Source organism: Equus przewalskii, chromosome 14, assembly GCF_037783145.1.
Source record: "Equus przewalskii isolate Varuska chromosome 14, EquPr2, whole genome shotgun sequence".
Classification (NCBI taxonomy): Eukaryota; Metazoa; Chordata; class Mammalia; order Perissodactyla; family Equidae; genus Equus; species Equus przewalskii.
The window spans coordinates 1,411,261-1,433,610 of NC_091844.1; the positions used below are offsets into that span (position 1 = coordinate 1,411,261).

The 22,350-nt window shown below is 40.5% G+C and overlaps 1 protein-coding gene across 6 annotated transcripts in view; it reads right to left on the reverse strand.

Annotated features, from left to right (window-relative positions):
- Positions 1-22,350, reverse strand: part of LIMS1 (LIM zinc finger domain containing 1) — a 158,546-nt gene that overhangs the window by 110,091 nt on the left and 26,105 nt on the right. For 2 of the 6 annotated variants that reach the window (XM_070571973.1, XM_070571972.1), the window contains exon 2: positions 9,026-9,285. The exons of 3 other annotated variants lie outside the window; for them this stretch is intronic. The gene's annotated coding sequence lies outside the window, so the exon portion shown is untranslated. Of the gene's footprint in view, positions 1-9,025; positions 9,409-22,350 lie in introns of those variants that run through there. One more of the 6 variants, XM_070571970.1, reaches the window with a different exon arrangement.

Below are 22,350 nucleotides of genomic sequence, written 5' to 3' on the forward strand. Positions count from 1 at the left end.
CTGGGAACCAGATTTAAAATTATTTACATTTCATGAACTGAAAGAGACATTTTTCTTACTTATGAGAGCTGAAATGCTTTTAAGAATTCAGCTGAGCTTTAAAACTGCTGGTTAAAGGAATCTCTGAGAATGGGGTGGAGTGAAACATAACTATTTCATACCCTGTGTGGTCAAGATCTTATAATAGCACCCAGTTATATTGTTAAGTTTAACATCTGAAGACTATTTCAAAATAAAAGTGCTTGCATTTAAAGGGAGTGTAACAAAACAGGATTGAGTATACAGATTAGAAACATATGAACTGATTTTTACATACCCAAGTGCAAAAGATGTGCTCCGTTAAAAATAATTTAATTGAAGAAGATGAAATGAGTCATAATTAGGAATTAGTGGTGACTAACTGGCAGTTTTATTATTTACTCTACTATAGCATCAAAACATGTACAATCTCATAAACACAAGCAACAGTCACTTGGTAAGAGGAAAGAACAGATGAACAAGATTTTATTTCCCAGAAAAAATAGATTTTCTTTTCTTGTAATTTTTGGTGAGGAAGACTGGCCCTGAGCTAACATCTGTTGCTTTTTCTTTTTTTTCTCTCCCCAAAGCCCCAGCACATAGTTGTATATCCAGTTGCAAGCCATTCTAGCTCCTCTCTATGTAGGATGCTGCCACAGCATGGCCTGATGAGTGGTGCGTAGGTCCGCGCCCAGGATCCAGACCAGTGAACTCTGAGCCGCCGAAGCGGAGTGTGCAAACTTAATCACTCGGCCACAGGGCTGGCCCCCAGATTTTCATTCTTTAGCCACTATACCAAAATATCTTATAAGTTCCTAGAAATGCCAAACAGTAGTTTAAAAACATCTGAACCACCGTTTTTCTCTCTTACTTAAAAGATAAAGTACTATAACAGAGAAATTAGCATTTATTAAGAATATAAGTGGGTAAAAACAGCAAAAGTGACCTTTTGAGTGCATGCCAGTGTAACTTGTCATCACCACCCTGCAGCACTAAGACAGCTGCTGAGGGGCCGGCCAGGTGGCGCAGCGGTTAAGTTCGCACATTCCGCTTCTCAGCGGCCCGGGGTTCACCAGTTCGGATCCTGGGTGCGGACATGGCACCGCTTAGCACACCATGCTGTGGTAGGCGTCCCACGTATAAAGTAGAAGAAGATGGGCACGATGTTAGCTCAGGGCCAGGCCTCCTCAGCAAAAAGAGAAGAACTGGCAGTAGTTAGCTCAGGGCTAATCTTCCTCAAAAAAAAAAAAAAAAAAAAAAGACAGCAGCTGAGTGGTGACAAGTACCTGTGGGGTGAAAATCTCCTTCATTTTCACTTCGGCAAATGCGCCCCCAGTGACTACCGCTTAACTCTAACTGTGAGGCACAGGATACATGAGGAGGAATATGGCAGAGCCCCTGGCCCTGAGCAACTTCCTAAACTGTGAGATACACACAAAGCACATTACAATACTGGGTGAAATAGTGTAGTGGTGTTTGCAAAGAGCTGTGGGATACAGCAGCAGCAAGAGAGGCTTTACAGAGTCAGCAACTGAAGTGAGTCTACTGGCTGTGCTCACAGAGCAGAAGAGGAGGGAAGAAAGGCAATTCCCAGGGAAGAGAATAACTTGAAAGACCACCAGCTGCTAGGACACGGCAGACACAGCGCTAGGCCTCAGGCAACAGGAGTAGGACACAGTTTAACTGCTTCTACTGAGCTTAAAGTTCAGTGGGGAGACAAAGGTCACTGATTACACAACAATATGCTCAGTGCACTAGGAGTTCTCAGAGGTCATACTGCATTCTGGGAGTTTCAAATCCATTTTCAAGGAATTTGGACATAGGAGTCACGATGAAACAACGGTCTAAGGAAATGTGAAGCAGTAACAGAAACAGCGGCCGCGTTTGGGGTGGTCATAAAACCCCGTTAGACAGCACTGTCCCCTGTCTGAGAGGAGCTCTTCTGTCCTCGAGGACTGCTCACTCGGCATCTCTTTTAGGACAGTGACCACATGCTGCCACGTCTAAGTAGACGTGGGATTCCCTCTGCTCCTCTGGGCTCAATTCTGGCCTCCGAGAGTGGGCACTGTGCCCCTTCCTTTGTAACCACTGCAGTGTAAGGTGTGAGACTCAGCTGCAAAAGACTTGTTAACGTGGACCGGTTCTAACAGTTATCAAAGGTTCTAATCCACCCCACTCCAGGATGAATAAAACCTGGTACCTAGTAGCTCTCAGTCATGTACATAATTCCAAAAACCAAGAATTAAAATGATTAGCAAAAACCAATAATTAATAATAAGCCTCTGTCACTACTGTCATTCCATTAAGACTGACATCAACAAGACCAGGCCTTTTCCGCACTCCTAAACCCTCTGCTCCTGTTACATCTCAGCCACGGCGTACAGGAGAATGTGGAACCCCGGCCTCGGCCGCCTCTGTGTCTTGATGCAGGTGTAGAGCACGTGTGCCTATCAGTACTATCTTGCTACTGTTTCTGTCCCATGGGCAACCTCTTTTGGTTGGTTTTGGCTATAGAATCAAGAATGCTATATCGTATGTTATCCAAACATCTAAAATGAACATCAGACTCACAGACAAACACACAGAAGCAGAAAAACTAAACAACTCTGATGACTCAAGACTTATTTCTGGAATAGTCATTACAATTCAAAACACAGAGTTTTTTAAAGAAAAACTTAACAACGCCTAAAAGGAAGATGGAGAAAAGGAAGGCTGCAGCTCAACCTCTCCTCTAAAAGCCAGCGTTCAATCCACACCACGCAGCCGGGGAGCCTGGCTGCAACAAAACGCTGTCACATGTCAGAATCTGAAATAAGGAAAGATTAACCACAGAACTGCACCAGAGCAAAAGGGCCCCCAGACAAATTTCAAAGAGAAAGGTCTTCTGATGACAAGAAAGAGAAAAAGCCCAAAACATCTGAATGCTAACACAGCTTTAAACAAAGAGGTAATTGTCAGTGTCTGCTAGGCACTGGCTCTTTGTGAGTCCTAAGGGCAGCAAAACTACTCACTATTTCAAGCTAACCTTGGGAGCGCTGAAGTTTTACCACACAGTCGTCAATGCCAAGCTTGCTGACTCCGGTTTTTCATTGTTTCGAGAATGAAAAGCATATAACTATGTTTGCAAAAGTATGAAAAAACACATTTACTCCAGGTTTAAAAATCCCATCCCCATCCCCCCAACCTTGTAGGGGAAGTTACAAATGATAAAACAAACTGGTGAGGAAAAAAATAGTGTGAGAAGTTAGTTACATAACTGATGACTCCAAACGTGTGTTACCTACAGCAGGGAAGACATATTATAAAAGTAATAAGATTATCCCACCAAATTGGGAAGCACACTTGTCTAAATGATTAAATTTCAACATAAAAATTAGCAAGGCATGGGGGTTGTGAGTAGGCAGAGCACAGAGGATTTTTAGGGCAGTGCAAATAATCTGTATGATGCTATAATGATGGATACAAGTCATTATACACTTGTGCAAACCCACAGAATGTACAACACCAAGAGTGAGCCCTAACGTCAACTGTGGACTTTGGTGTGAATGTGAACTCACCAACTGTAACAAATCCCACTCTGGTGGGGATGTTGACAGGAGGCCATGCACGTGTCGGGGCAGGGGGCATACGGGAAATCTCTGTACTTCCCTTCAACTTTGCCATGAACCTAAAACTGCTCTAAAAAACAGTCTTTAAAAAAAAAATGAGCAAGACTTGACTGTAAAAGTCAAATGATATTCAATTAGTACCCAACTCAATCATCAGAAATTTGAAGTCAATTCTATATTAAGTTTACAATTCTGAAATTTCCACAGGAAGCCATATCATGTAATAAATTCCATATAATAAAATCATGACCAACTCACAAAAGTCTGTGTGGTCCAAAATGTAGCCAAAAAAGGAGATGGCAGAGCAGCAATCAAGGGATATGGAAACCGAGGACTCTGGTTCAAATCTCTACAAAGGTGTACTGGGGGATGATGGCCTTGAGCAAATTATTTAATGTCTCTGAGCTTCACCTTTCTCATCTGCCAAATAGGTAAAGGAATACTTGCCCCATCAATTTCATGTGGCATTCAAGCTCAAATGAAAATAGTACACCTAACAGTCATGAACAACAACATACTGCTCCTCATCCTCACCAACCCCATCTGGGGCTGGCAGAGAAGATGACAGGGCAAAGAGGAGTCCAAGGTTCAGCAGCCAGGACCACAGGTAAAGGTTCTGGGTCAGAGCTGTCGGCATGTGCACAAGGGAAGTCTTGGGTAGCAGAGAGCAGTCAGGTGAGAAAAGAGCCCCAGCAAAGGCTCCTATCAAATGCAAGGAGAGCTGTCCAATAAGCACCAGGTCATTCCTAAGGAGAGAATGACTTACACAAGCCTCCACTTCAAAGTGCTCAAACAAAAGCAACCTCTTCTTTCCAAAGCTTTAATCATCTGTTCTCCTTTGAAAATTCTTTCCCTGATTCTGTCTAGCTTTCTCTGTCCCTGAGAGAAATTTCATCTACTTAAAAAAGAAAACTCAACTACAAAACTCACGCATTTTGTACTCTTGGGCAAAAGATATTCAAAGCCTTGGGTAATATTCAGGCCTAATCAAAAGCAAAGTTCACACAAAGAGCAGACTTTTAGTCCAATTCCCTAATACACATAAATCGTACTCCCCTCCCAAACCTATTTCCACTTTATTCGGATTCAGGTACCTTTTAAACTAGGAATGTGGAGACCGAATAAAGCCTATAGCATAATAGAAAAAGCCAAATTTGAGTTTAAACCCAGATCAGCCATTTACTGGCTGGGAGAAAGGTCTTTAACTCAGCAAGTTCCTCAAAAAACTCCAGGGCCCTTACCAGTGCTCCTGGTTCTACGTGGCTCTCTCCCTCAGCCCCTTCACAGCTTTGGTCAAATGTCACTGCAGCGAAGACTTCAACCACACCCTACTTAAATGTGCAACCTCCACCTCCCATCCCCTAGATCTTTCTCTAATTTATGTTTCTCTACATCACTTATGACCATCTAATATGTTTTATTTATTTGTTTATGATCTGTCTCCCCCTCAACCAAGATATAAGCCCCATAAGGACAGGAGTTTTGCCTGTTCTGCTTCCTGTTGTATCCCCAGAGCCTAGGACATACCTGGCCCATAGCAAGGATTCAGAATCATTTAAATGAATATGTGAATACAAGTGAGTTAATTCATCCCTTCACTGGGGCTAATATCACCTACTTTGCAGGATTTTTTGAGGATTACTTAGAAATAAAAAATCAAAATGCTCTGCCAAGACGGAATCATGAAGAAAAAGAAAATCTGAACAGACTGATTACTAGGAAGGAGAGTGAATCAGTAATCACAAACCTCCCAACAAACAAAAGTCCAGGACCAAATGGCTTCATGGTGAATTCTACCAAACATTTTTTTTTTTAAGATTGGCACCTGAGCTAACAACTGTTGGCCAAGCTTTTCTTTTCTTTTTTTTTTTTTATTGCTTTTTCTCCCCAAATCTCCCCAGTACATAGTTATATATTTGAGTTGTGGGTCCTTCTAGTTGTGGCATGTGGGACACCACCTCAGCATGGCCTGATGAGCGGTGCCATGTCCGCGCCCAAGATCCAAACCAGTGAAACCCTGGGCTGCTGAAGCGAGTGTGCAAACTTAACCACTTGGCCACGGGGTCGGCCCCTCTACCAAACATTTAAAGAAGAATTAGTATCAATCCTTCTCAATTCTTCCAAAAGATAGAAGAGGTAGAAACACTTCCAAACTCATTTTATAAGGTCAGCACTATCCTGATACAAAAATCAGAAAAGGACACTATAAGAAAAGAAAATTACAAGCCAATATCCCTGATGAACATAGATGCAAAAATCCTCAACAAAATTCAATAAGACAGGGGCCTGTCCCACAGCTGAGTGGTTACGTTTGCATACTCCACTTTGGTGGCCCAGGGCTCACAAGTTTGGATCCTGGGCGCAGACCTACACACCACTTATGAAGCCATGCTGTGGTAGCAGCCCACATAGAAGAAGTAGAATGACTTACAACTAGGATATACAACTATGTGCTGGGGCTTTGGGGAGAAAAAAAAATTTCAACAATACATTAAAGGATCATATATCATGATCAAGTGGGATTTACTCCAGTGATGCAAGGATGGTCCAATATCCACAAATGAGTCAATGGGATACATCACATTAACACAATGAAGGATAAAAATCATACGATCATCTCAATAGATGCAGAAAGAAACATTTGACAAAATTCAACATCTGTTCATGATAAACTCTCAACAAAGTGGGTATAGAGAGAACATACGTCAACGTAATAAAGCCAAATATGACAAACCCACAACTAACATTATTAAAAAAATGCTTTGCACACTGGCTGGCATATAGTAAGTATTCAACAACTGTCAGTTTCCTTTAACTTCTCAAGTCAAAATAACTGGCCAAAAGTTGCAGAACATTCCAAGCAGGCAACTCCAAAAGCACAGCCAACAGATCGCTGCACCCAGTGGACACACAGGGACAAGCGGGGTCACCCAGCACAGTGCTCCTCAGTGTAGTCAGTGGTCACAAGATTTTGTTGTCAATTTGCAATGAAATCAGTGCAGAAATTGCAAACAAGTATTTAGAAACTTACTAATTTGACAGAGGAATTTTATATCTGCTGAATCTAAAAAGAAAAAATTGACATATTCATATGACATTTTTTTCATTTCATTTTTCTAGTAACCCATTTTTACTCTCTTTTATAGAAGTACCAGTCAACAATGGACTGGAAATTATTATTTTTTTCCTTTTTTTTGGCGAGAAAGATTGGCCATGAGCTAACATCTGTGCCAATCTTCATCTATTTTGTATGTAGGATGCTGCCATAGCCTGGCTTGATGAGCAGTGTGTAGGTCCACACCCAGGATCTGAACCCGTGAACACTGACGTTGCCAAAGTGGAGCACGTGAACTTAACCACTACGCCACCAGGCCAGCCCCTGAAAGCTTCAATCTTCAGCACATTTTGGGAAGCACTGGCCAAGCATTCTTAACATGGCCCAGGGAGCTACAGAGCACCAACAAAGCTAACACACACTACATGTTCGGAACTGCAATTTTTGCTGGGTTCTAGGCCCAAAGAGGCATGGAGATGAGAGGTGGGTGGAGAAGTAGACTCAATAGCCAGAAGTTGCCTTAGGGATCCAGGCCAGTTCTATAATTTAAGAGAATTCCCTAAGACAGCATTGCTCAGAACTCCAATAGCAAAAGAGTCCCAGATACCTAAGGAGAAGATGACAAGGGTGCATGAGGAAACTTGGGGATGACAGATACGCACATTGTCTTTACCATAGTGATGATGTCATGAGCGAAAACCTAGGCTGTAAAATTCAAATACGAGTGATTTATTGTATGCCAATTATACCTCAACAAAGGGAAATTCATGGAAGGCAAAAGAGAACAGTAAGACACAAAGGTTATGGATACAAAGTCAGGGTTAAAGTATAAGTCCCATGATTAAGAAGCTATAGTTCTTCAAATCCTCCTTCAAAATAACTTTTCTAGTGGCTTTGTAAAAGGCCACCCATGATACAACCAATATTTAGACATGAGCTCAACGTATATTCAATTATGTGTGTGTGTTTTATTACAGTTTTCTAACTGCTGCATTAAATTCAGATTTTCCAGTAGAACTTCACCCTTTACCCACCTTTTAAAAAAACTTTTAAGGGTCAGTGGTTTTCAGCCTGGAGGCAAGCTGTTAGCCAAATCTGGCCAAGCTCCAGAAGAACAGATGATGCCAAATGACATACTCTCCCTCAGCAAATTTTAAGAGTCTCTCAGTTGCCTCCTCCATACAGTGAACAGCTCTCCTAAATAACGTCTTTAAGCCCCTGTCTCTCCTTATCTTCTTATCATACAAGACTATGTGCTAAATGCACAAAAACTAAAAACTGAGAGTCTTCAAAGAAAGAAAAGATTAAAGGTCTAAAGATTCACTGTCTAAAACAATTATTATTCCTACTTCTGTCACTGCATTGATAAGCATTTATGCTATTTATATAATATTATGTGAAACTGTTTCTTTCACTATAGAATGCTATTCCAATGTAAAGTATTACAACATTTCTATAAGAGTATCTATTGTCCCACTTCAGTAGAGTCATGTGAGTAATAAGCAATTATATACATCTATGTTCATTTTCAGAGGTATTCATACTGTTTGCAAATAGCTCAAAGAGAATGCCTAGCATAGTAGAACAGTAGTGGAATGTGGCTCAAAACATTCCATAATTACTACTCACACTGATATGACCTACAGAATCACTGTTATGAAGTCTCTTACTGTTGCCATATAAGACATAATGTGATGGAGGACCCAGATTTAGAAGCTTTACGGAGTATTTAGCTCAGTTTCTCCATCCTTAAAAACACTTTTCAGGAATCCACATTTAAAAAGACCTTAAAAGGTTAACTAAAAATACAACCTTTTGTCTTACTATCATTATTACCATTACATATAAACATTTTTTTCTTCTCTACTGCACTATAACGTTGAGGGAAGGATGCACAACATTTGCATCCTTCATAATAAATAATACACACAGACACTTAATACTTACTGCAGAAAGGAAAAGAATAAAGATGCAAATGAGGCTTCTATGATCCTATTTATAGCCCAGAGATTTTAACAAGAGAATCAGACATTTGAAATATTCAGCAACTTTGAGAAATGTTATATTAGTCAAAAAGATATATAAATACATATATATATATTTTTTTTTCAGTTAACTATTCAAAGTCCAAAGTTCCTATGGACTGAGTTTTTCTAAAGAGTCAGTGTTCCTAGCTAACTGAGGTCTCATACTTCAAGTGAAGGAGGAGCGGCTCTGTGTCTCTACACTGGACCACGGAGCTGGGTCCCTTCAATCTGCTGCCTCTTCCTCAAGGTCTGCCGCTCACGCCCACTGCCACTGCTGCTGACCTCCACAGCCCTCCCTTTTCCTGCCTCTTCCTCACCAACTTTTTCTGTTCTTCTCCACTGCCTCACGGGGATGGTCACATTCCCTCTGAGACGCTGCTGCTCCCACTGCGAATCAAGCCATCAGAGAATACAGAATATAACCTCTGAGTCGTCGGCTCTTCTTCTCTTCTGTGTCTGTCAGCTTCTGGGAGTTCAGGGCCTCATCAGTTTGCCATTAAAAAGGTTTCCTCCCCCATCACCAACTTGCCAACAACTTCCGGATTCCAGAGATCCTGGGTTTCTGGAAAGTTGGTCTCTTCAGAGCCAAAGAGAATATTGTATTACTGTAATGTTTTGATTTACTTTTTTCCACACAAACAAATATAAGTAACAGTTAACTCCGTCTAAGTTGAGGAAACAAGTTCTCCATAATTCTTATAAACATATCATACAAGCAGAGATTTTCATATAACTTTCTCCATTTATGTAAACAAGGCAGTAAACAAGCCAAAAAATATTTTAGCATTATTGTTTCCTCAAATAATTATCACCTCTCTTATCACTCTCTCTCCTCTACCCTTAAAAAAACATCATGATGGGAAAGGAGTCTCTTGAACAAATGATACTGAGAAAACTGGATATCCATGTGCAAAAGGATAAAACTGGATCCTTATCTTAAACCACATAGAAATAGTAACACAGAATGGATTAAAGAACTAAATGTAAGACCCAAAACAATAAAACTCCTAGAAGAAAACATAGGGAAAAAGCTGTATGACACTGGATTGGGCAATGATTTCTTGGATATGACACCAAAAACACAGGCAACAAAAGCAAAAATAGACAAATGGGACTACATCAAACTTAAAAACTTTTGTGCATCAAAGGATACAATCAACAAGGTAAAAGGTCAACCTACAAATGGGAAAAAAATCTGCAAATCATACATGTGATAAGGGGTTAATATTCAGAAATATATAAAGAACTACACCTCAACAACAACAAAAATCAACCCAATTAAAAGATGGGTAAAGGGCTTAGAATAGACATTTTTCCAAAGATGATACACAAATGGCCAACGAGCACTTGAAAAGATGCTCAATATCACTAATCATCAGGGAAATGTAAATCAAAACCAAAACGAGATACCAACTTACAGCCATTAGGATGGCTAATACAAAAAAAACAAATTAAGTCTTGATAGGGATGTGGAGAAGTTGGAACCCTTGTGTGTGTGTGGTGGGACTGTAAATGGTGCAATTGCTTTGGAAAACAGTATGACAGCTCCTCAAAAAATTAAAAATACAACTACCATATGATCCAGCAATCCTACTTCTGGGTATATATCCAAGAGAATTGGAAGCAGGGTCTCAAAGAGAGATTTGCACACCCATGTTCATAGCAGCACTATTCACAACAGCCAAGACGTAAAAGCAATCCAAACATCTATCAATGGAGGAATGGAAAACCAAAATGTGGTATATACACACAATGGAATACTATGCAGCCTTAAAAAGAATGGAAATTCTGAGACATGCTACAGCATGGATGAACTTTAAGGACGTTATGCTCAGTGAAATAGCCAATCATAAAAAGACAAATACTGTATGATTTCACTTATATGAGGTATCTAAAAGAGTGAAATTCATAGACATAGAAAGTGGAATGGTGGTTACCAGGGACTGGGGAGAGGGAGAAATGGAGAGTTGCTGTTTAATTTGGTATAGAGTTTCAGTTCTGTAAGATGAAAAAGTTCCGGAGATCTGTTTCACTGCAACGTAAATATACTTAACTCTACTGAACTATACAGTTAAAAATGGTGAAGAGAGTGAAGTTTATGGTATGTGTTTTTTACCACACACACAAAAAAAACAAACAAAAAACACTCCAGCACGATATATATGAAAGAGAATTTGAAAGGGTTTGAGTCTTACAGACCCAAGTCTGAATGCCAGTCAGCTCTGCCACTTACTGTGTGGCATTGGGCAAGTTACCTTTGAGAGTCAGTTTCCTCATCTATATAAATGACGGTATAAATAATATATATCTTTAAAAGTTGATTTGAAGATTAGATGAGAACTGCTGACACAGAAGACAGTCATAGTTAGAATCCTTAATTCCACCCCGAGGGATTGCATCAATGCATCAACATCATCAAAGCAGCTAAAACGAATTAAAGGCTTACTGAGTCTTGTACTGCTCTGGGTGATTTGCCAGGAATCCACATTTAATTTTCACAGGAAAGAAAGTAGGCAGGATTGTAATCCCCACTGTGCTGATGAGGAAAGTGAAGCAGAAAAGTGGCCTAACTTGCCCAGGCCCCAAAGCAAGTGATGGAGCCTGATAAACCCTGAAGCACTTCATTTTACTGCACACAGACATGAGACAGAGCTGGCGACGCAGAAAATAAAACAAACTGCATAAAAACAAAAGGGGGCATTAACTATAAAACAGACCATAAGGATGGTGTCCCAAAGGTCAATTAAATGACCAGATAAGATTAAGAAAAATAATTTTACTTTTACAAAGACTGATTTAAAAGGTCTTCTAATCTCACTGCCTATCTTTTAAACAAATTCATTCCCTCCCTAAGCATTCATTTTAAAATTCAGCTGTCTTTCAAGACAAAATTTTAACTCTACTTCATAATGCAGTTTCAATCAGTTTACTTCTTACTTTTTTCTCCAATTAACATAGAAAACAGCTGGTTAACACCCTTTATGATTACTAAATGACTAAATTATGTGCCAACCATATTTTATCAGAGACCTTTGTTCCTACCAAATTTTAAACCATTCATTTTAGTAACCTTGCCAGAAACTGTACCCCTTGGCTAAGCCCTAACATGACAACATCACTGTGGCCACTTTATATACATCCCACTTCAACCATCCCTGTAGAATGTAGATAGGGTATCCATGAGAGAAAAAAAGGGGGCTTTCGGCTTTTAACAGTACCCACAGTGAACAAAGCTGAGTTGAGAGAATGAAGAATTTCAGCAGTCCATTCAGTTATGGAGCAATTCTGAGTGTAGACAGAAATGGACTTGGAGAAAGCTCAGAGATCTCCTCTAGCACACATACTTCCTGACATGAACTACAAGCTTGTCTTAGCTGGAGCCGAGTTCTAGACCATCTCTCCCTGTAGCCCTGGGGTAGAAGGACTGTAATACTACATGCCCATTTTGGATGATGACCACAGACAGGCTCCTTCAGGCTACCCTAATTCACACCCTAATTTCTTTTACAGTATTGTTACCTCTCACATCTTTTAGACAACCCTCATTTCAGTTTCAGCTCTAACAAGACAACATAGCTGTAGCAACCTTACGTACATTCCACTTCAATGACCTTTATGGAACTTAATCGTATGCTCAATCTCCATATGTGCCAAGCCCTGAGCTCCAGGTTTACACGAGAAGAGGCTTAGCACGATGGTAAAAGCAGCTGAGAAGTAGGACTGAGAATTCACTGAGAAGGGAATTCTGCCAGCAGCCAGCCTTTGGACTTGAACTGCAACATGGGCTCTTCCTGGGTCTCCAGACTGCTGGCCCACCCTGCAGACTTCATAATTGTGTGAGTCAATTCCTTAAAACCAATCAAGCAATCTCTCTCTCTCTACACACACACACACACACACACACAGGTTCTGCTTCTGTGAAGAACTTTGACTAACATTTTTTTTTTATTAATTTACTATGAGATCTTGATGATGTTCTTTAACCTCTCTAAGCCTGTTTCCTCATCTGTAAAATGGCTAATAATAGTAGCTACTTCATAGGGTACTTAGGAAAATATGTGAAATGTGTTAAACTGAGATTTAAATAGGCTGAACAACTTGCAAAAGGTCTAAAGAACCCTAAATTTCATGTTCCCCACCACTACTCTGCTCTCTGCATCTAAACACAATGATTCCATACATCTAAGCTAGCAAATTGATTGTCAAAATTTCTTTCACCTGAATATTACAAAATGTGGAACTCTTCTATTCTGTCCAACTTTCCCATCCCCCTCAACTGATAAGTACCTCAGAGAATAAAATGTAAGGAAATCTTTCTTCAGAGAGACCCCACTGAAGAGTTAGGGGTGCACAGGCTGTTTCAAGCAAGTGACAAAGATGAGAGGAACGGCTGAGGGTGCCTCTATGACCTGATAGTGCACAAGTCTTCAGAGCGAATGAACGTTCAAACATTCACGCTGCCAGCACACTCACTTTGGACGTGAGCCACACTCTTCAATCTGCATTAGTTAAAAACAATGGAGTGAGAAATTCGACAGAAGGGGAGTGACAAATACCAACACGACTGACAGTGAGATGGGTACTTCCGTCTGCACTATGCAGTCAAATGACAAAGGCAGTTGACTGCTTTCTTTGAGCTACCAGGTTCATTAGGGAGGGCAGGGGATCCACCTTTCTGTTATTCTACTAGAACTAGAATCAGAACAATTAGCCTTGAGCCATGATGTTGGCAAAACCGAGGATCATTTTTCAGAGCACATGAAGACACCAAAGGCATCATTCTGGCCCCACTAAAAGTACATTTCAGACAGAAACATTGGTTATAGGGTTTTTTGGGGTTTTTTAATTTGACAAATATTGACTGAACGCACTAACAGGCACTATTCTAGATGTTGCAGATACATCAACCAACAAAACAGAAAAATTCTTGCCTTGCTGGTACTTAATTGTATGGAGAGACGGATGACAAAAATATTAAAATCCATCCATCCAAGCTCTGTGTGTGTATGTGTGTGTTTTAGAGAATAAGTGCCAGGAGGAAAGTAAGCAGGGAAAGGTGATCCAGAGTTTCAAGGAAAGGAAGGCTGCAATTTTTGATAGGGCAGCCGAGGAAAGCTCCCTAAGGAAGCCCTATTTGGGGAAGGATCCACAGAAGGTGAAGGAGTAGGCCCTATGGCCATCTGTGCACAGAGCATCTTGGATAGAGGAACAGCTGATAAAAGCTTCTGGGATGGGAGCCTGGCTGAGAAGTTTGAGAAACAGCAAGGGGGCAGATGTGGCCGAACTGGAATGAATGAGGGGAAGACCTGTAGGAGACGAGGCCAGAGAGCAGCAGGAGGCCAGATGCTGTCGGGCCTTTTAGGTCACTGTAAAGACTATGGCTTCTCCTCAGGGTAAAATGGAGACCCACTGGAGGCCTTTGAACACGGGTGACAGGATCTGACTTAGGTTTTAACAAGCCCATTTTGGTTGCTGTTTAAAAAAAGACTGGGGATGGGGGGAGCACAGAGGAAAACAAGGAGACAGTTAGGAGGCTAATGCAATAATCCAGATGACAGGTGATGGCAAGCTCATTATTCACTCACTCATTTACTCATTCAGCAAATATTCACAGGACACCCACTCTATGCCAGGCCCTCTGCTGGGCCCAGGAATGCAGAGTCGAACACCCCCACAGGAAGGCACGAGAGAGGGAGGAAATGAAGAGGCCGAAGGACTCTCCAAACCGTAAACTCCACGGTGGTGGGGAGGGGAGGTGGGCTCTACCTGTTCACTGCCAAATTCCCAACACATGGAACAGTCCCTGGTACCAATATCTGTAGAACAAATGATTGTCAAATAACGGTTTTCAAGGCTGCTTTAGTGTCAGACCACTTTATAACTGTCTGTTTGTTTAAATGTTGACCAATCACTGAAAATATTATTATAAAAGAACACACACACTGCTCACAAATGCATGAAGAAGACTCTCCAGATTCCACACCAACCATATCACAGAATATGTTCAATTTCACATAAGTTTCATTTGAGGGTAGACGGTAACAGGATGTTTTAAAAAGTCAAGAAAAAATTCTTTTAAATGTGAAGAATGTGATCCTTATTAAGAGATTAGATTTTTATCATGCCCTTTCATAAATGTGAAGTAGTTTCTAACGTAATACAAAACTAATACTGTGCTACAAATAAAGTAAAAGTTTTGGAAGTTAAGATAGTCAATTATAAGACCACACTTAGAAAGTTTTATTTTCTTTCTCCTATGGAACATAAGTAATTATAAATCATAGGCAATTAAAATCAACTCACATTTACAAAGTAAGAAATCACATGAAATTTTTTCAATTACATGTAATGTGAATTATTTGAGAATAATATACTTTACAAGTTATTTTCAAATGTTTTAACGCTGCTAAGGACATTTTAAAATTCTCAGGAACCAATTCCCACAATCTCTAGACCAGCATTCCTAACAACTGGAGAAGTCAAGGAGTGTTACAATGATCTATCTCGGGGCTTTCCGAAGAAGCCTTTCCACACAAGCTCTGACCGTAAGGGGATATAAACTATGCCATCCAGAAGGGCTCCCTGAAGAGATGTTAGCTCCCTGCTCAGTCGGTCCTGGCGGTGGGAATTGAACGCTGCATCAGGCCCCTTGGCAGTTTTTGCAGTGTTACTTTCCTCCCTTTAAATGTGTTCTTAAAACTTTTTCACAGTTGATGTAAAAGGAGCTAAGCCAATTTGACTAAGTCACATCTTAAAAAGGATGAGAAATACCAGCACAGCAAAAGCACTCTGAGTATTACAAAAATGCATACATGCTCTGGTGGGCTGACGGAACCGACCCTACAATCTCAAGGAAAGAAAGGGTAATCAACTTTAAATCTATGATTATCTTCCAGTATATTTCAGAGATATTGCAACAAGAATCCCACAGTGATGTTCTTCCCACTCCTGTAGCTGTAGCTATTAGGTATCTAATAGTCCAAGCTCTTTCTGTTTGCTAGAAAGTGTTTAAAAGGTTCTGGAAATAGTGGTGATGGTTGCACACATTGTTAATGTGAACTTAACGCCAGTGAATTGTACACTTAAAAATGGTTGAAATGGTAAATTTTATATTATGTATGTTCTACACCACAATAACTAAGGAAAAAACAAAAACAGTCAAAAATGAGAAACTAAGAAAAAAAGAGTCAGATTTTCAAAGCTTTTTCACCTCCACTATTTCTATCATTTTTTTCATTTTACAAATGAGGAAACTGAAGTCCAAACACCAAATCAGGGGCACAACATGGATCAGCACTCCAGCCAGCAGGCTCGACAGCCTCACACACTCTATAGCCTAGCGTAAGTACTGCTGAGTTTGCCTTCTCTTGGCTCAGCCTTCCCATTCTTCTTACTTTTCTTATGGCTTTCCTCTCCCAACACCAACCCTCATCAGAACAAGTTAAGGATCACCACAGGGTGAAAGCATTATTAATACGATAAGGAGAAAAACCCATAACCATCTGAAAAAGTAGATATTTTACAGGAGGATCAGCATGTACAACGCCTGTGCATCTGGCATCCATTCCCATGTCTGCATATATTAGGATGCTTTCAGCTGCAAGTAATAAAAAACACCCAAAGCCAAACTGGCATAAACCATGAGAAAACTTATCACACATAATTGGGAGATCCGAGGCAGGGAGATATCCAAGTGCAGGGTAAATCAGCAGCTCAACGCCAGAAGCAAGAATCCAAGTTCCTTCCATCTCTCTGCTCTGACAACTTCAGTGTCAGATTCATTTCAAGACGGATCCTCTCGTGGTTATAGGATGGCTGCCAGTGGAAATAAGAGGCCATCTTCATTATTCAAAGATTCATTCTAATTATTATTATGAAGAACATGCTTCATTATTTTTTCTCTCCTGCTAGATGTGACAGAAAATGCCTACACTAAACAAAGAATAAGTCTTTCCTGATGACTGGGCCAACCTAGGTCAAATGACTACAACCCCTGGACCATCCAACAGTCACAGAGGGAAAACCATGCTCTGATCAGCTTAGACAAAGGACAGATTCACATGGGTGTCTAGGGGTAAGGGGGTAATAACTGAAAAAAATCTGCATTTTGTTATTAAGAAAAGAGAGGGAAATGGATGCTGATAAGCAACCAACAATACCCACTATACCAGTGTTTCTCAGACTTTCATATTCCATGAATCCTCCTGAGGATCTCAGTAAAATGCAAATTCAGATTCAGTAGGTCCAGAGTAGGGCCCAAGATTCTGTATTTCCAATAGCTTGCAGGTAACGCTGATGTTGCTGGTGTCTCTCTATACGCAGGAGCTACTCAACAACAGTTTGTGTATTCCTTACCTAAAGAACTCACTTCCTCTGGTTACCAGAGTATCTGACAGCCTCCTGAAGGCACCACATCATGCATCTGGTCAGGCTGGCTGCCACCTGGGCTCTGGATTTTATAATCCAGCACACTCCTCTCAGCTGCAATGGCAGTGGATGTCAAGTACTGTAGTTGACGAATCATCCAGAAATTAAGGAAGCTTTGTACACAAAGCACTTGGCAAAATAATCCATGGTGATAAATAAACAATGCACTAGCTGTAATGGCAAGCCGTCACAAATAACTAGTATTTATCACCCCATCCGTATAATAGTTTCTGCCTCTAGAAAAAAGGGAAGATACATTTCTTCAGAGAAAGCTGTCCTCTCGCAACTCTAATCAAAGAACTCCATGCTAAAAACTGAAGGAAGGGGTGAGAGGTCACTGAGAATCAGGGTGTAGACTCCAGAGGCACAGAGTGGTGTCAGTCGGTCTGACTCATTCCCAAGATGACGAGGAGGGCAGTAAGCAGCAAGTGAACACACAGGAAACAGCAGCTCTGACAGTCTTTCCACGGGATCCCTGCCAGGAGCCGGCATTCTTCCCCTCCCCTTCCTCTCCTCTCCTCTCCTCAGTAACTGGGCACATAAAACCTGTAAAACGACTGGCAATTTCCTTGGTTTCAGAATAAACAGATCAAGGTTTTTGTCCCCCACTACTGAATGGATTACCCAGAAGCAGCTGAATGCCATAGGAAAGGCAGGGGATTTGAAATTCTAGGATCCAGGTCCTAATTTCAGCTCTGCCACTTTACTAACCAGCTATGTGACTAGACAACTATTTTCTAAGGCTCACTTTGCTCATTTGAAAAAAGAGGATGATGATAATCAAGCCTATCTCCAAAAACCGTGGGGATTAAACAAAACGGCATAGGAGAAAAGTCCTTTGTAAACCATGAAACACTACACAAATGTCTGTCACCATCATTCAAAGTTCTCCACAAGGAGAGTGAGGTTTCCCCATATTCCAAAGACCTCTATAATTCTGACAAAGTCTGTACATTCAGACTGAAAATGATTCGGCCCATGACTCCTCCATAGAGGATAAGTGTCCAGCAGAGTCCACAGCAGCATCTCTGGTGGTGCATGGCCAAGGCCAGGTCCCCAGAGATTCTGGGAAGGTTGCATTTGGTCTCCACTAGGCTGCAATTTGGAACTTCCTGTCCCTTAGCAGTTTATGACACTGATTAGGGTAGTTTACAAAGTGAGGGGTGCTTCTTTCTGAGAGACAGAATACCACAGCACTGCAACCTGGATGCAAATGTCATGACTTCTAATGAAAGCGGACTGGTTAGTTCTCTACAGTCTCTTTCAGCTCTGCCATTTTGGGATTCTGTGATCCTGAGCCTCGCCTCAGAGAAAGCTTAGCCCAGATTCCATTGCTATCAAAGCCTCTATTATCATGACTCCCATTTAATCCTGCCAAATATCAGCCACTGTCCTCAACTGGCTCTCTAAATTTATATAATAGTTAACATTGGCCATTTGCTTCAGTCGTAGAGTAATCATTTTTTTAAAGAACCAAAAGTTAAAAGTACTCTTTTAAATGGCAGGGAGCCCCAGAGGGATACTAATTCTCTCCCTCAGAAGGAATTTACCTGCTTAAGCCAGGTTGAATCTGGGCAGGGAGACAGGAAGTTCTGGACCTTACGAGTTGTGTCCAGGGGAGCGTGGAGGTTCACAGGAGAAAGCAGCAGCATATTCTCTCATGGGAGGATGAGGCTCACATGAATTACAGCTTTTCATCGTTTTCCCTTTAACAGCTTATCAGCACCGGCTGTGATTTCTGATGCTCTGGCACCTTCTTCAGGGCCCATGTGATTAAACTTGGTTTACTTTTCAGTTAGATATGGCCATGACATAGAGGTCTCAGATGAATAATTTTCCTCAATCTATCTTTATGCCTCACAAGCAGGAATTAATTTTTAAGGGAATGTATAGTGAAGTGTTCCTGAGATATGTACTGAAGAAACCTTTTTTGGTGTTTATAGTTAAGTTGCAAGATTACAAAGTAGTGAATTACATCACCATCATGTAACCCAGCACCTCCTGGAAACAGCAGCTTGGAAACATTTTTTAGTGTGAGGACCTATTTCTTAAAATACCATTTATTATATGATCTAGAACATCCTTACTACTCCCTTCCATTTTCCAGACTAATAAAGTATTCTCTACTTCACACTGATCACGACCTTCCCTGAAGTCCAGCTACATCTCTATTCAGTATCAGAGTGCAGAACTCTTCTTTCTTTCCTTTTGTCTGTCTCTCTCTCCTTTTTAACACTCTTCTATCAAAACAACTACATACTGGAAGTTCTTTAAAAGGAATCCATCTTAGCTGTCTTGGTGTACCTAATCAGGCACTGGGTGCCAGGACTAATGGGATCTGAATTACCTTTGTTTTTAAAAAGGGATGAACCACAAATTAGGTAAAGCCCTCATAACGGACATATATTGTTTTTCCCTGATCCATTTTCGCTTTTCTAGTACTAAAACCTCTGTTCTCCTTTGGTGAGACTGAATAAGGAAGCCCTGACTTCCACTGGCCCAAGGTGGGCACGGGCCCAAATTAGGCCAGGCAGACTCTCTACCCCAGATATGGGAATCTTGAACAAAATGACACAAGCATGAAAAAGCAGCTGGAAAAGATTCATCCCAAGAAAGACAATCTGAGGAGACTGTGACTAATATCCCTGTTCTTTCCAAGACCTAAATAATCTGTTTTCCTTTTATCTATTTCATAGCCTTTCAATAATTCCCTTTTCTGACTTAAGTTGGCCAGAATTGCTTTCTGTTGTTTGCAACCAAAAGATTCCAATGGACAGAGAGAGCAACTATAGAGAACTCTGAACTACTCCCTTCCCTGCACAGCATTAACATATAATTCAGCTTTGAAAAGTCCAATAGAGGCCTTTCAGCCAATATTTTACTTAAATGACCAATACAAGAGGAAAGATTTGATCCAGCAAATATACTCTAGGCCCTTGGGAAAACATAGAATGATTCCTTTAGTATATGGCCAAAAAAGGTGGCACTTTAGACATCAAAGGAATGGGAACTTTCAAAAAGGGATGCCACACAAATTGTATTACGGCAAAACTGGAAGGGTCTACAATGTCGCATCACACACTGCATACTGTTGACACTGCTGTAAACAAACAAGTCTTACCATAAGAGTTAATGTGCAAATTGAGCATGTTAAACACTCTAAAAACAGAATTATCTTCTTGAAATGTGCACAGGAAAAGGATCAGAAAAAGAAGGAAGCCACAGAAAAAGATACTTGGGTTCAACTGAAACTCCACCTGCTCCATCCAGAGAGGCATATTTCTTAAGAACCAATAACAAGAATAAGCTACCAGAAGCTAGAAATGCAGTGAACTGAGAATAGGATAAAAGTCTTGAAAAAGAAGAACAGGTTGGAAGACTCATACTTTCAAAATTCAAAATTACTACACAGCTATAGTAATCAAGGCAGTGTGGTGGTACTGGCATAAAGACAGACATGTGGATCAAGACAAGAATAACTAAATTAGCAAAAGGCAGGCTATGTGTACAGAGAATGGGAAAGGCTGGATGCCAGTGTTTCTGGTTCAGGAGAATATCAGGGTGATGAGTACTGAGTAATGAGTACTAGAAGGCCTATCCCATTCAACCTCTATAGAGTGTCTACCCTGTGTAAGAGGTTATGTTAGGGACTTACACGAAAAAGACAGTAGTGTCTCAAGTGGTTCAAAGCCTAGGACAACGGATGAATACAAACCAAGGAAAATACAATGTGATATCTACTCTACCAAGAGTGTGAATAAAGTATCACAGAGGTACAGAGAGAGGAACTATTAATTTTGTATTGGGGAGAAGGAACTTTGGGCATTATCACAGGCAGAGTTAAGTTTGGTGAAACAAAGACAAGTCCTGGTTATCTGGCCAGCTCTGGAGAATCACCAACAAATCTTTTGAGGAACTAATTTAGCAGAAGTGAAGTACAAGAAGTAAAGCACAGATAAGATTCAGCAAGAAGACAACAAACCAAGACTGGAGAGAGAGAATGGCAGAAGGGGAGTCATTCAAACAGAATAACCGAGAAGTCAAAGCAAGGGCTGATTGCAAGAAGACAAGAGTGACCAATAACATGAAATAAAAAAGTCAAGAACCAACATTTAATAAAGGTATAGACACCTGGTTAGAAACACGTCATTAATCATACTAGAGAAGGTCACCTTAACAGTGAAACAAAACTTCTGGGAGTGATGTGGAAAGAAAGAAGGTGAAAAATGGGGACCCCTCCTTCAAGGAAGCTGTCTAAATAGAAGGTAAAAAGTCAGACAGGAAGGATACCAGAGTTAAAGGAAGAACTAGCGGAAGTGGAAAGAAGTATGAAAACAAGCTCCCTCAGGAAGCTGGAAGGTAGAGTCCAGAGCAGAAGTGGAAGGCTCTTCAGAAAAGAGGATGACAGGGAAGATACAGAAGAGAAGACTGGTAGCCTATTGCCTAATTTTACCTTGCTGGAGAAAAACTTTCTCCTTTTCCCTATTCTCAACACAAAGAAATGACAACCATAGTTCTCAACACTGCCTCAACGACTTCCATGAAGCTGTGCTGGATTAGAACACAGATACCTGCTAAGAAGAAAGCACTAACTAGCCAGCAGAAGACCTTTTTCCTGGTTGCTTCTAACGGAATCAACAATACACTCCAATTTAACACAACAAAGTAACAGTGTGCTATATAAACAAGGCCAGTAACAAGATCTACAGTAATAATATGCAGATGTAATAATATGGCAGATTATTAAAACAATCTGCCAAACCATTTGGGGTTAAAGTAGTGACTTGCTAATGAGTTTAACCTTCTTATCTAGATAGCCAGGTTTCTCTATGATCTAGTTTTATACAGGGTTCAAATCTCCATACTTGATTTCTTAGCAAAAAAGGGAAATGCCAGGGAATAAGAAGAAACTGAAAAATAGCAATATTTTTAAACCAACAGGAAAAAACTTCTCAACAACTGACTAAATTAATGTTTATTTTCAATGAATGCATTCTTTTTAGCATCTAATTAAATTCAAGTCAGTTCTATCCAGAGCCCATAATTTCCCTACCCCAGATGCTAATATATTGTCAAATTACTCTTCTGTTTGGTTACAGTGAGAAATATTATAGGTTAAGAGTTTAAAGAAAAGATTAAAATGTGAATTTTTAAAAGCACTTTGTAGCCTCAATATAAGTCATTAGGGAGATGCAAATTAAAACCACAATGAAAG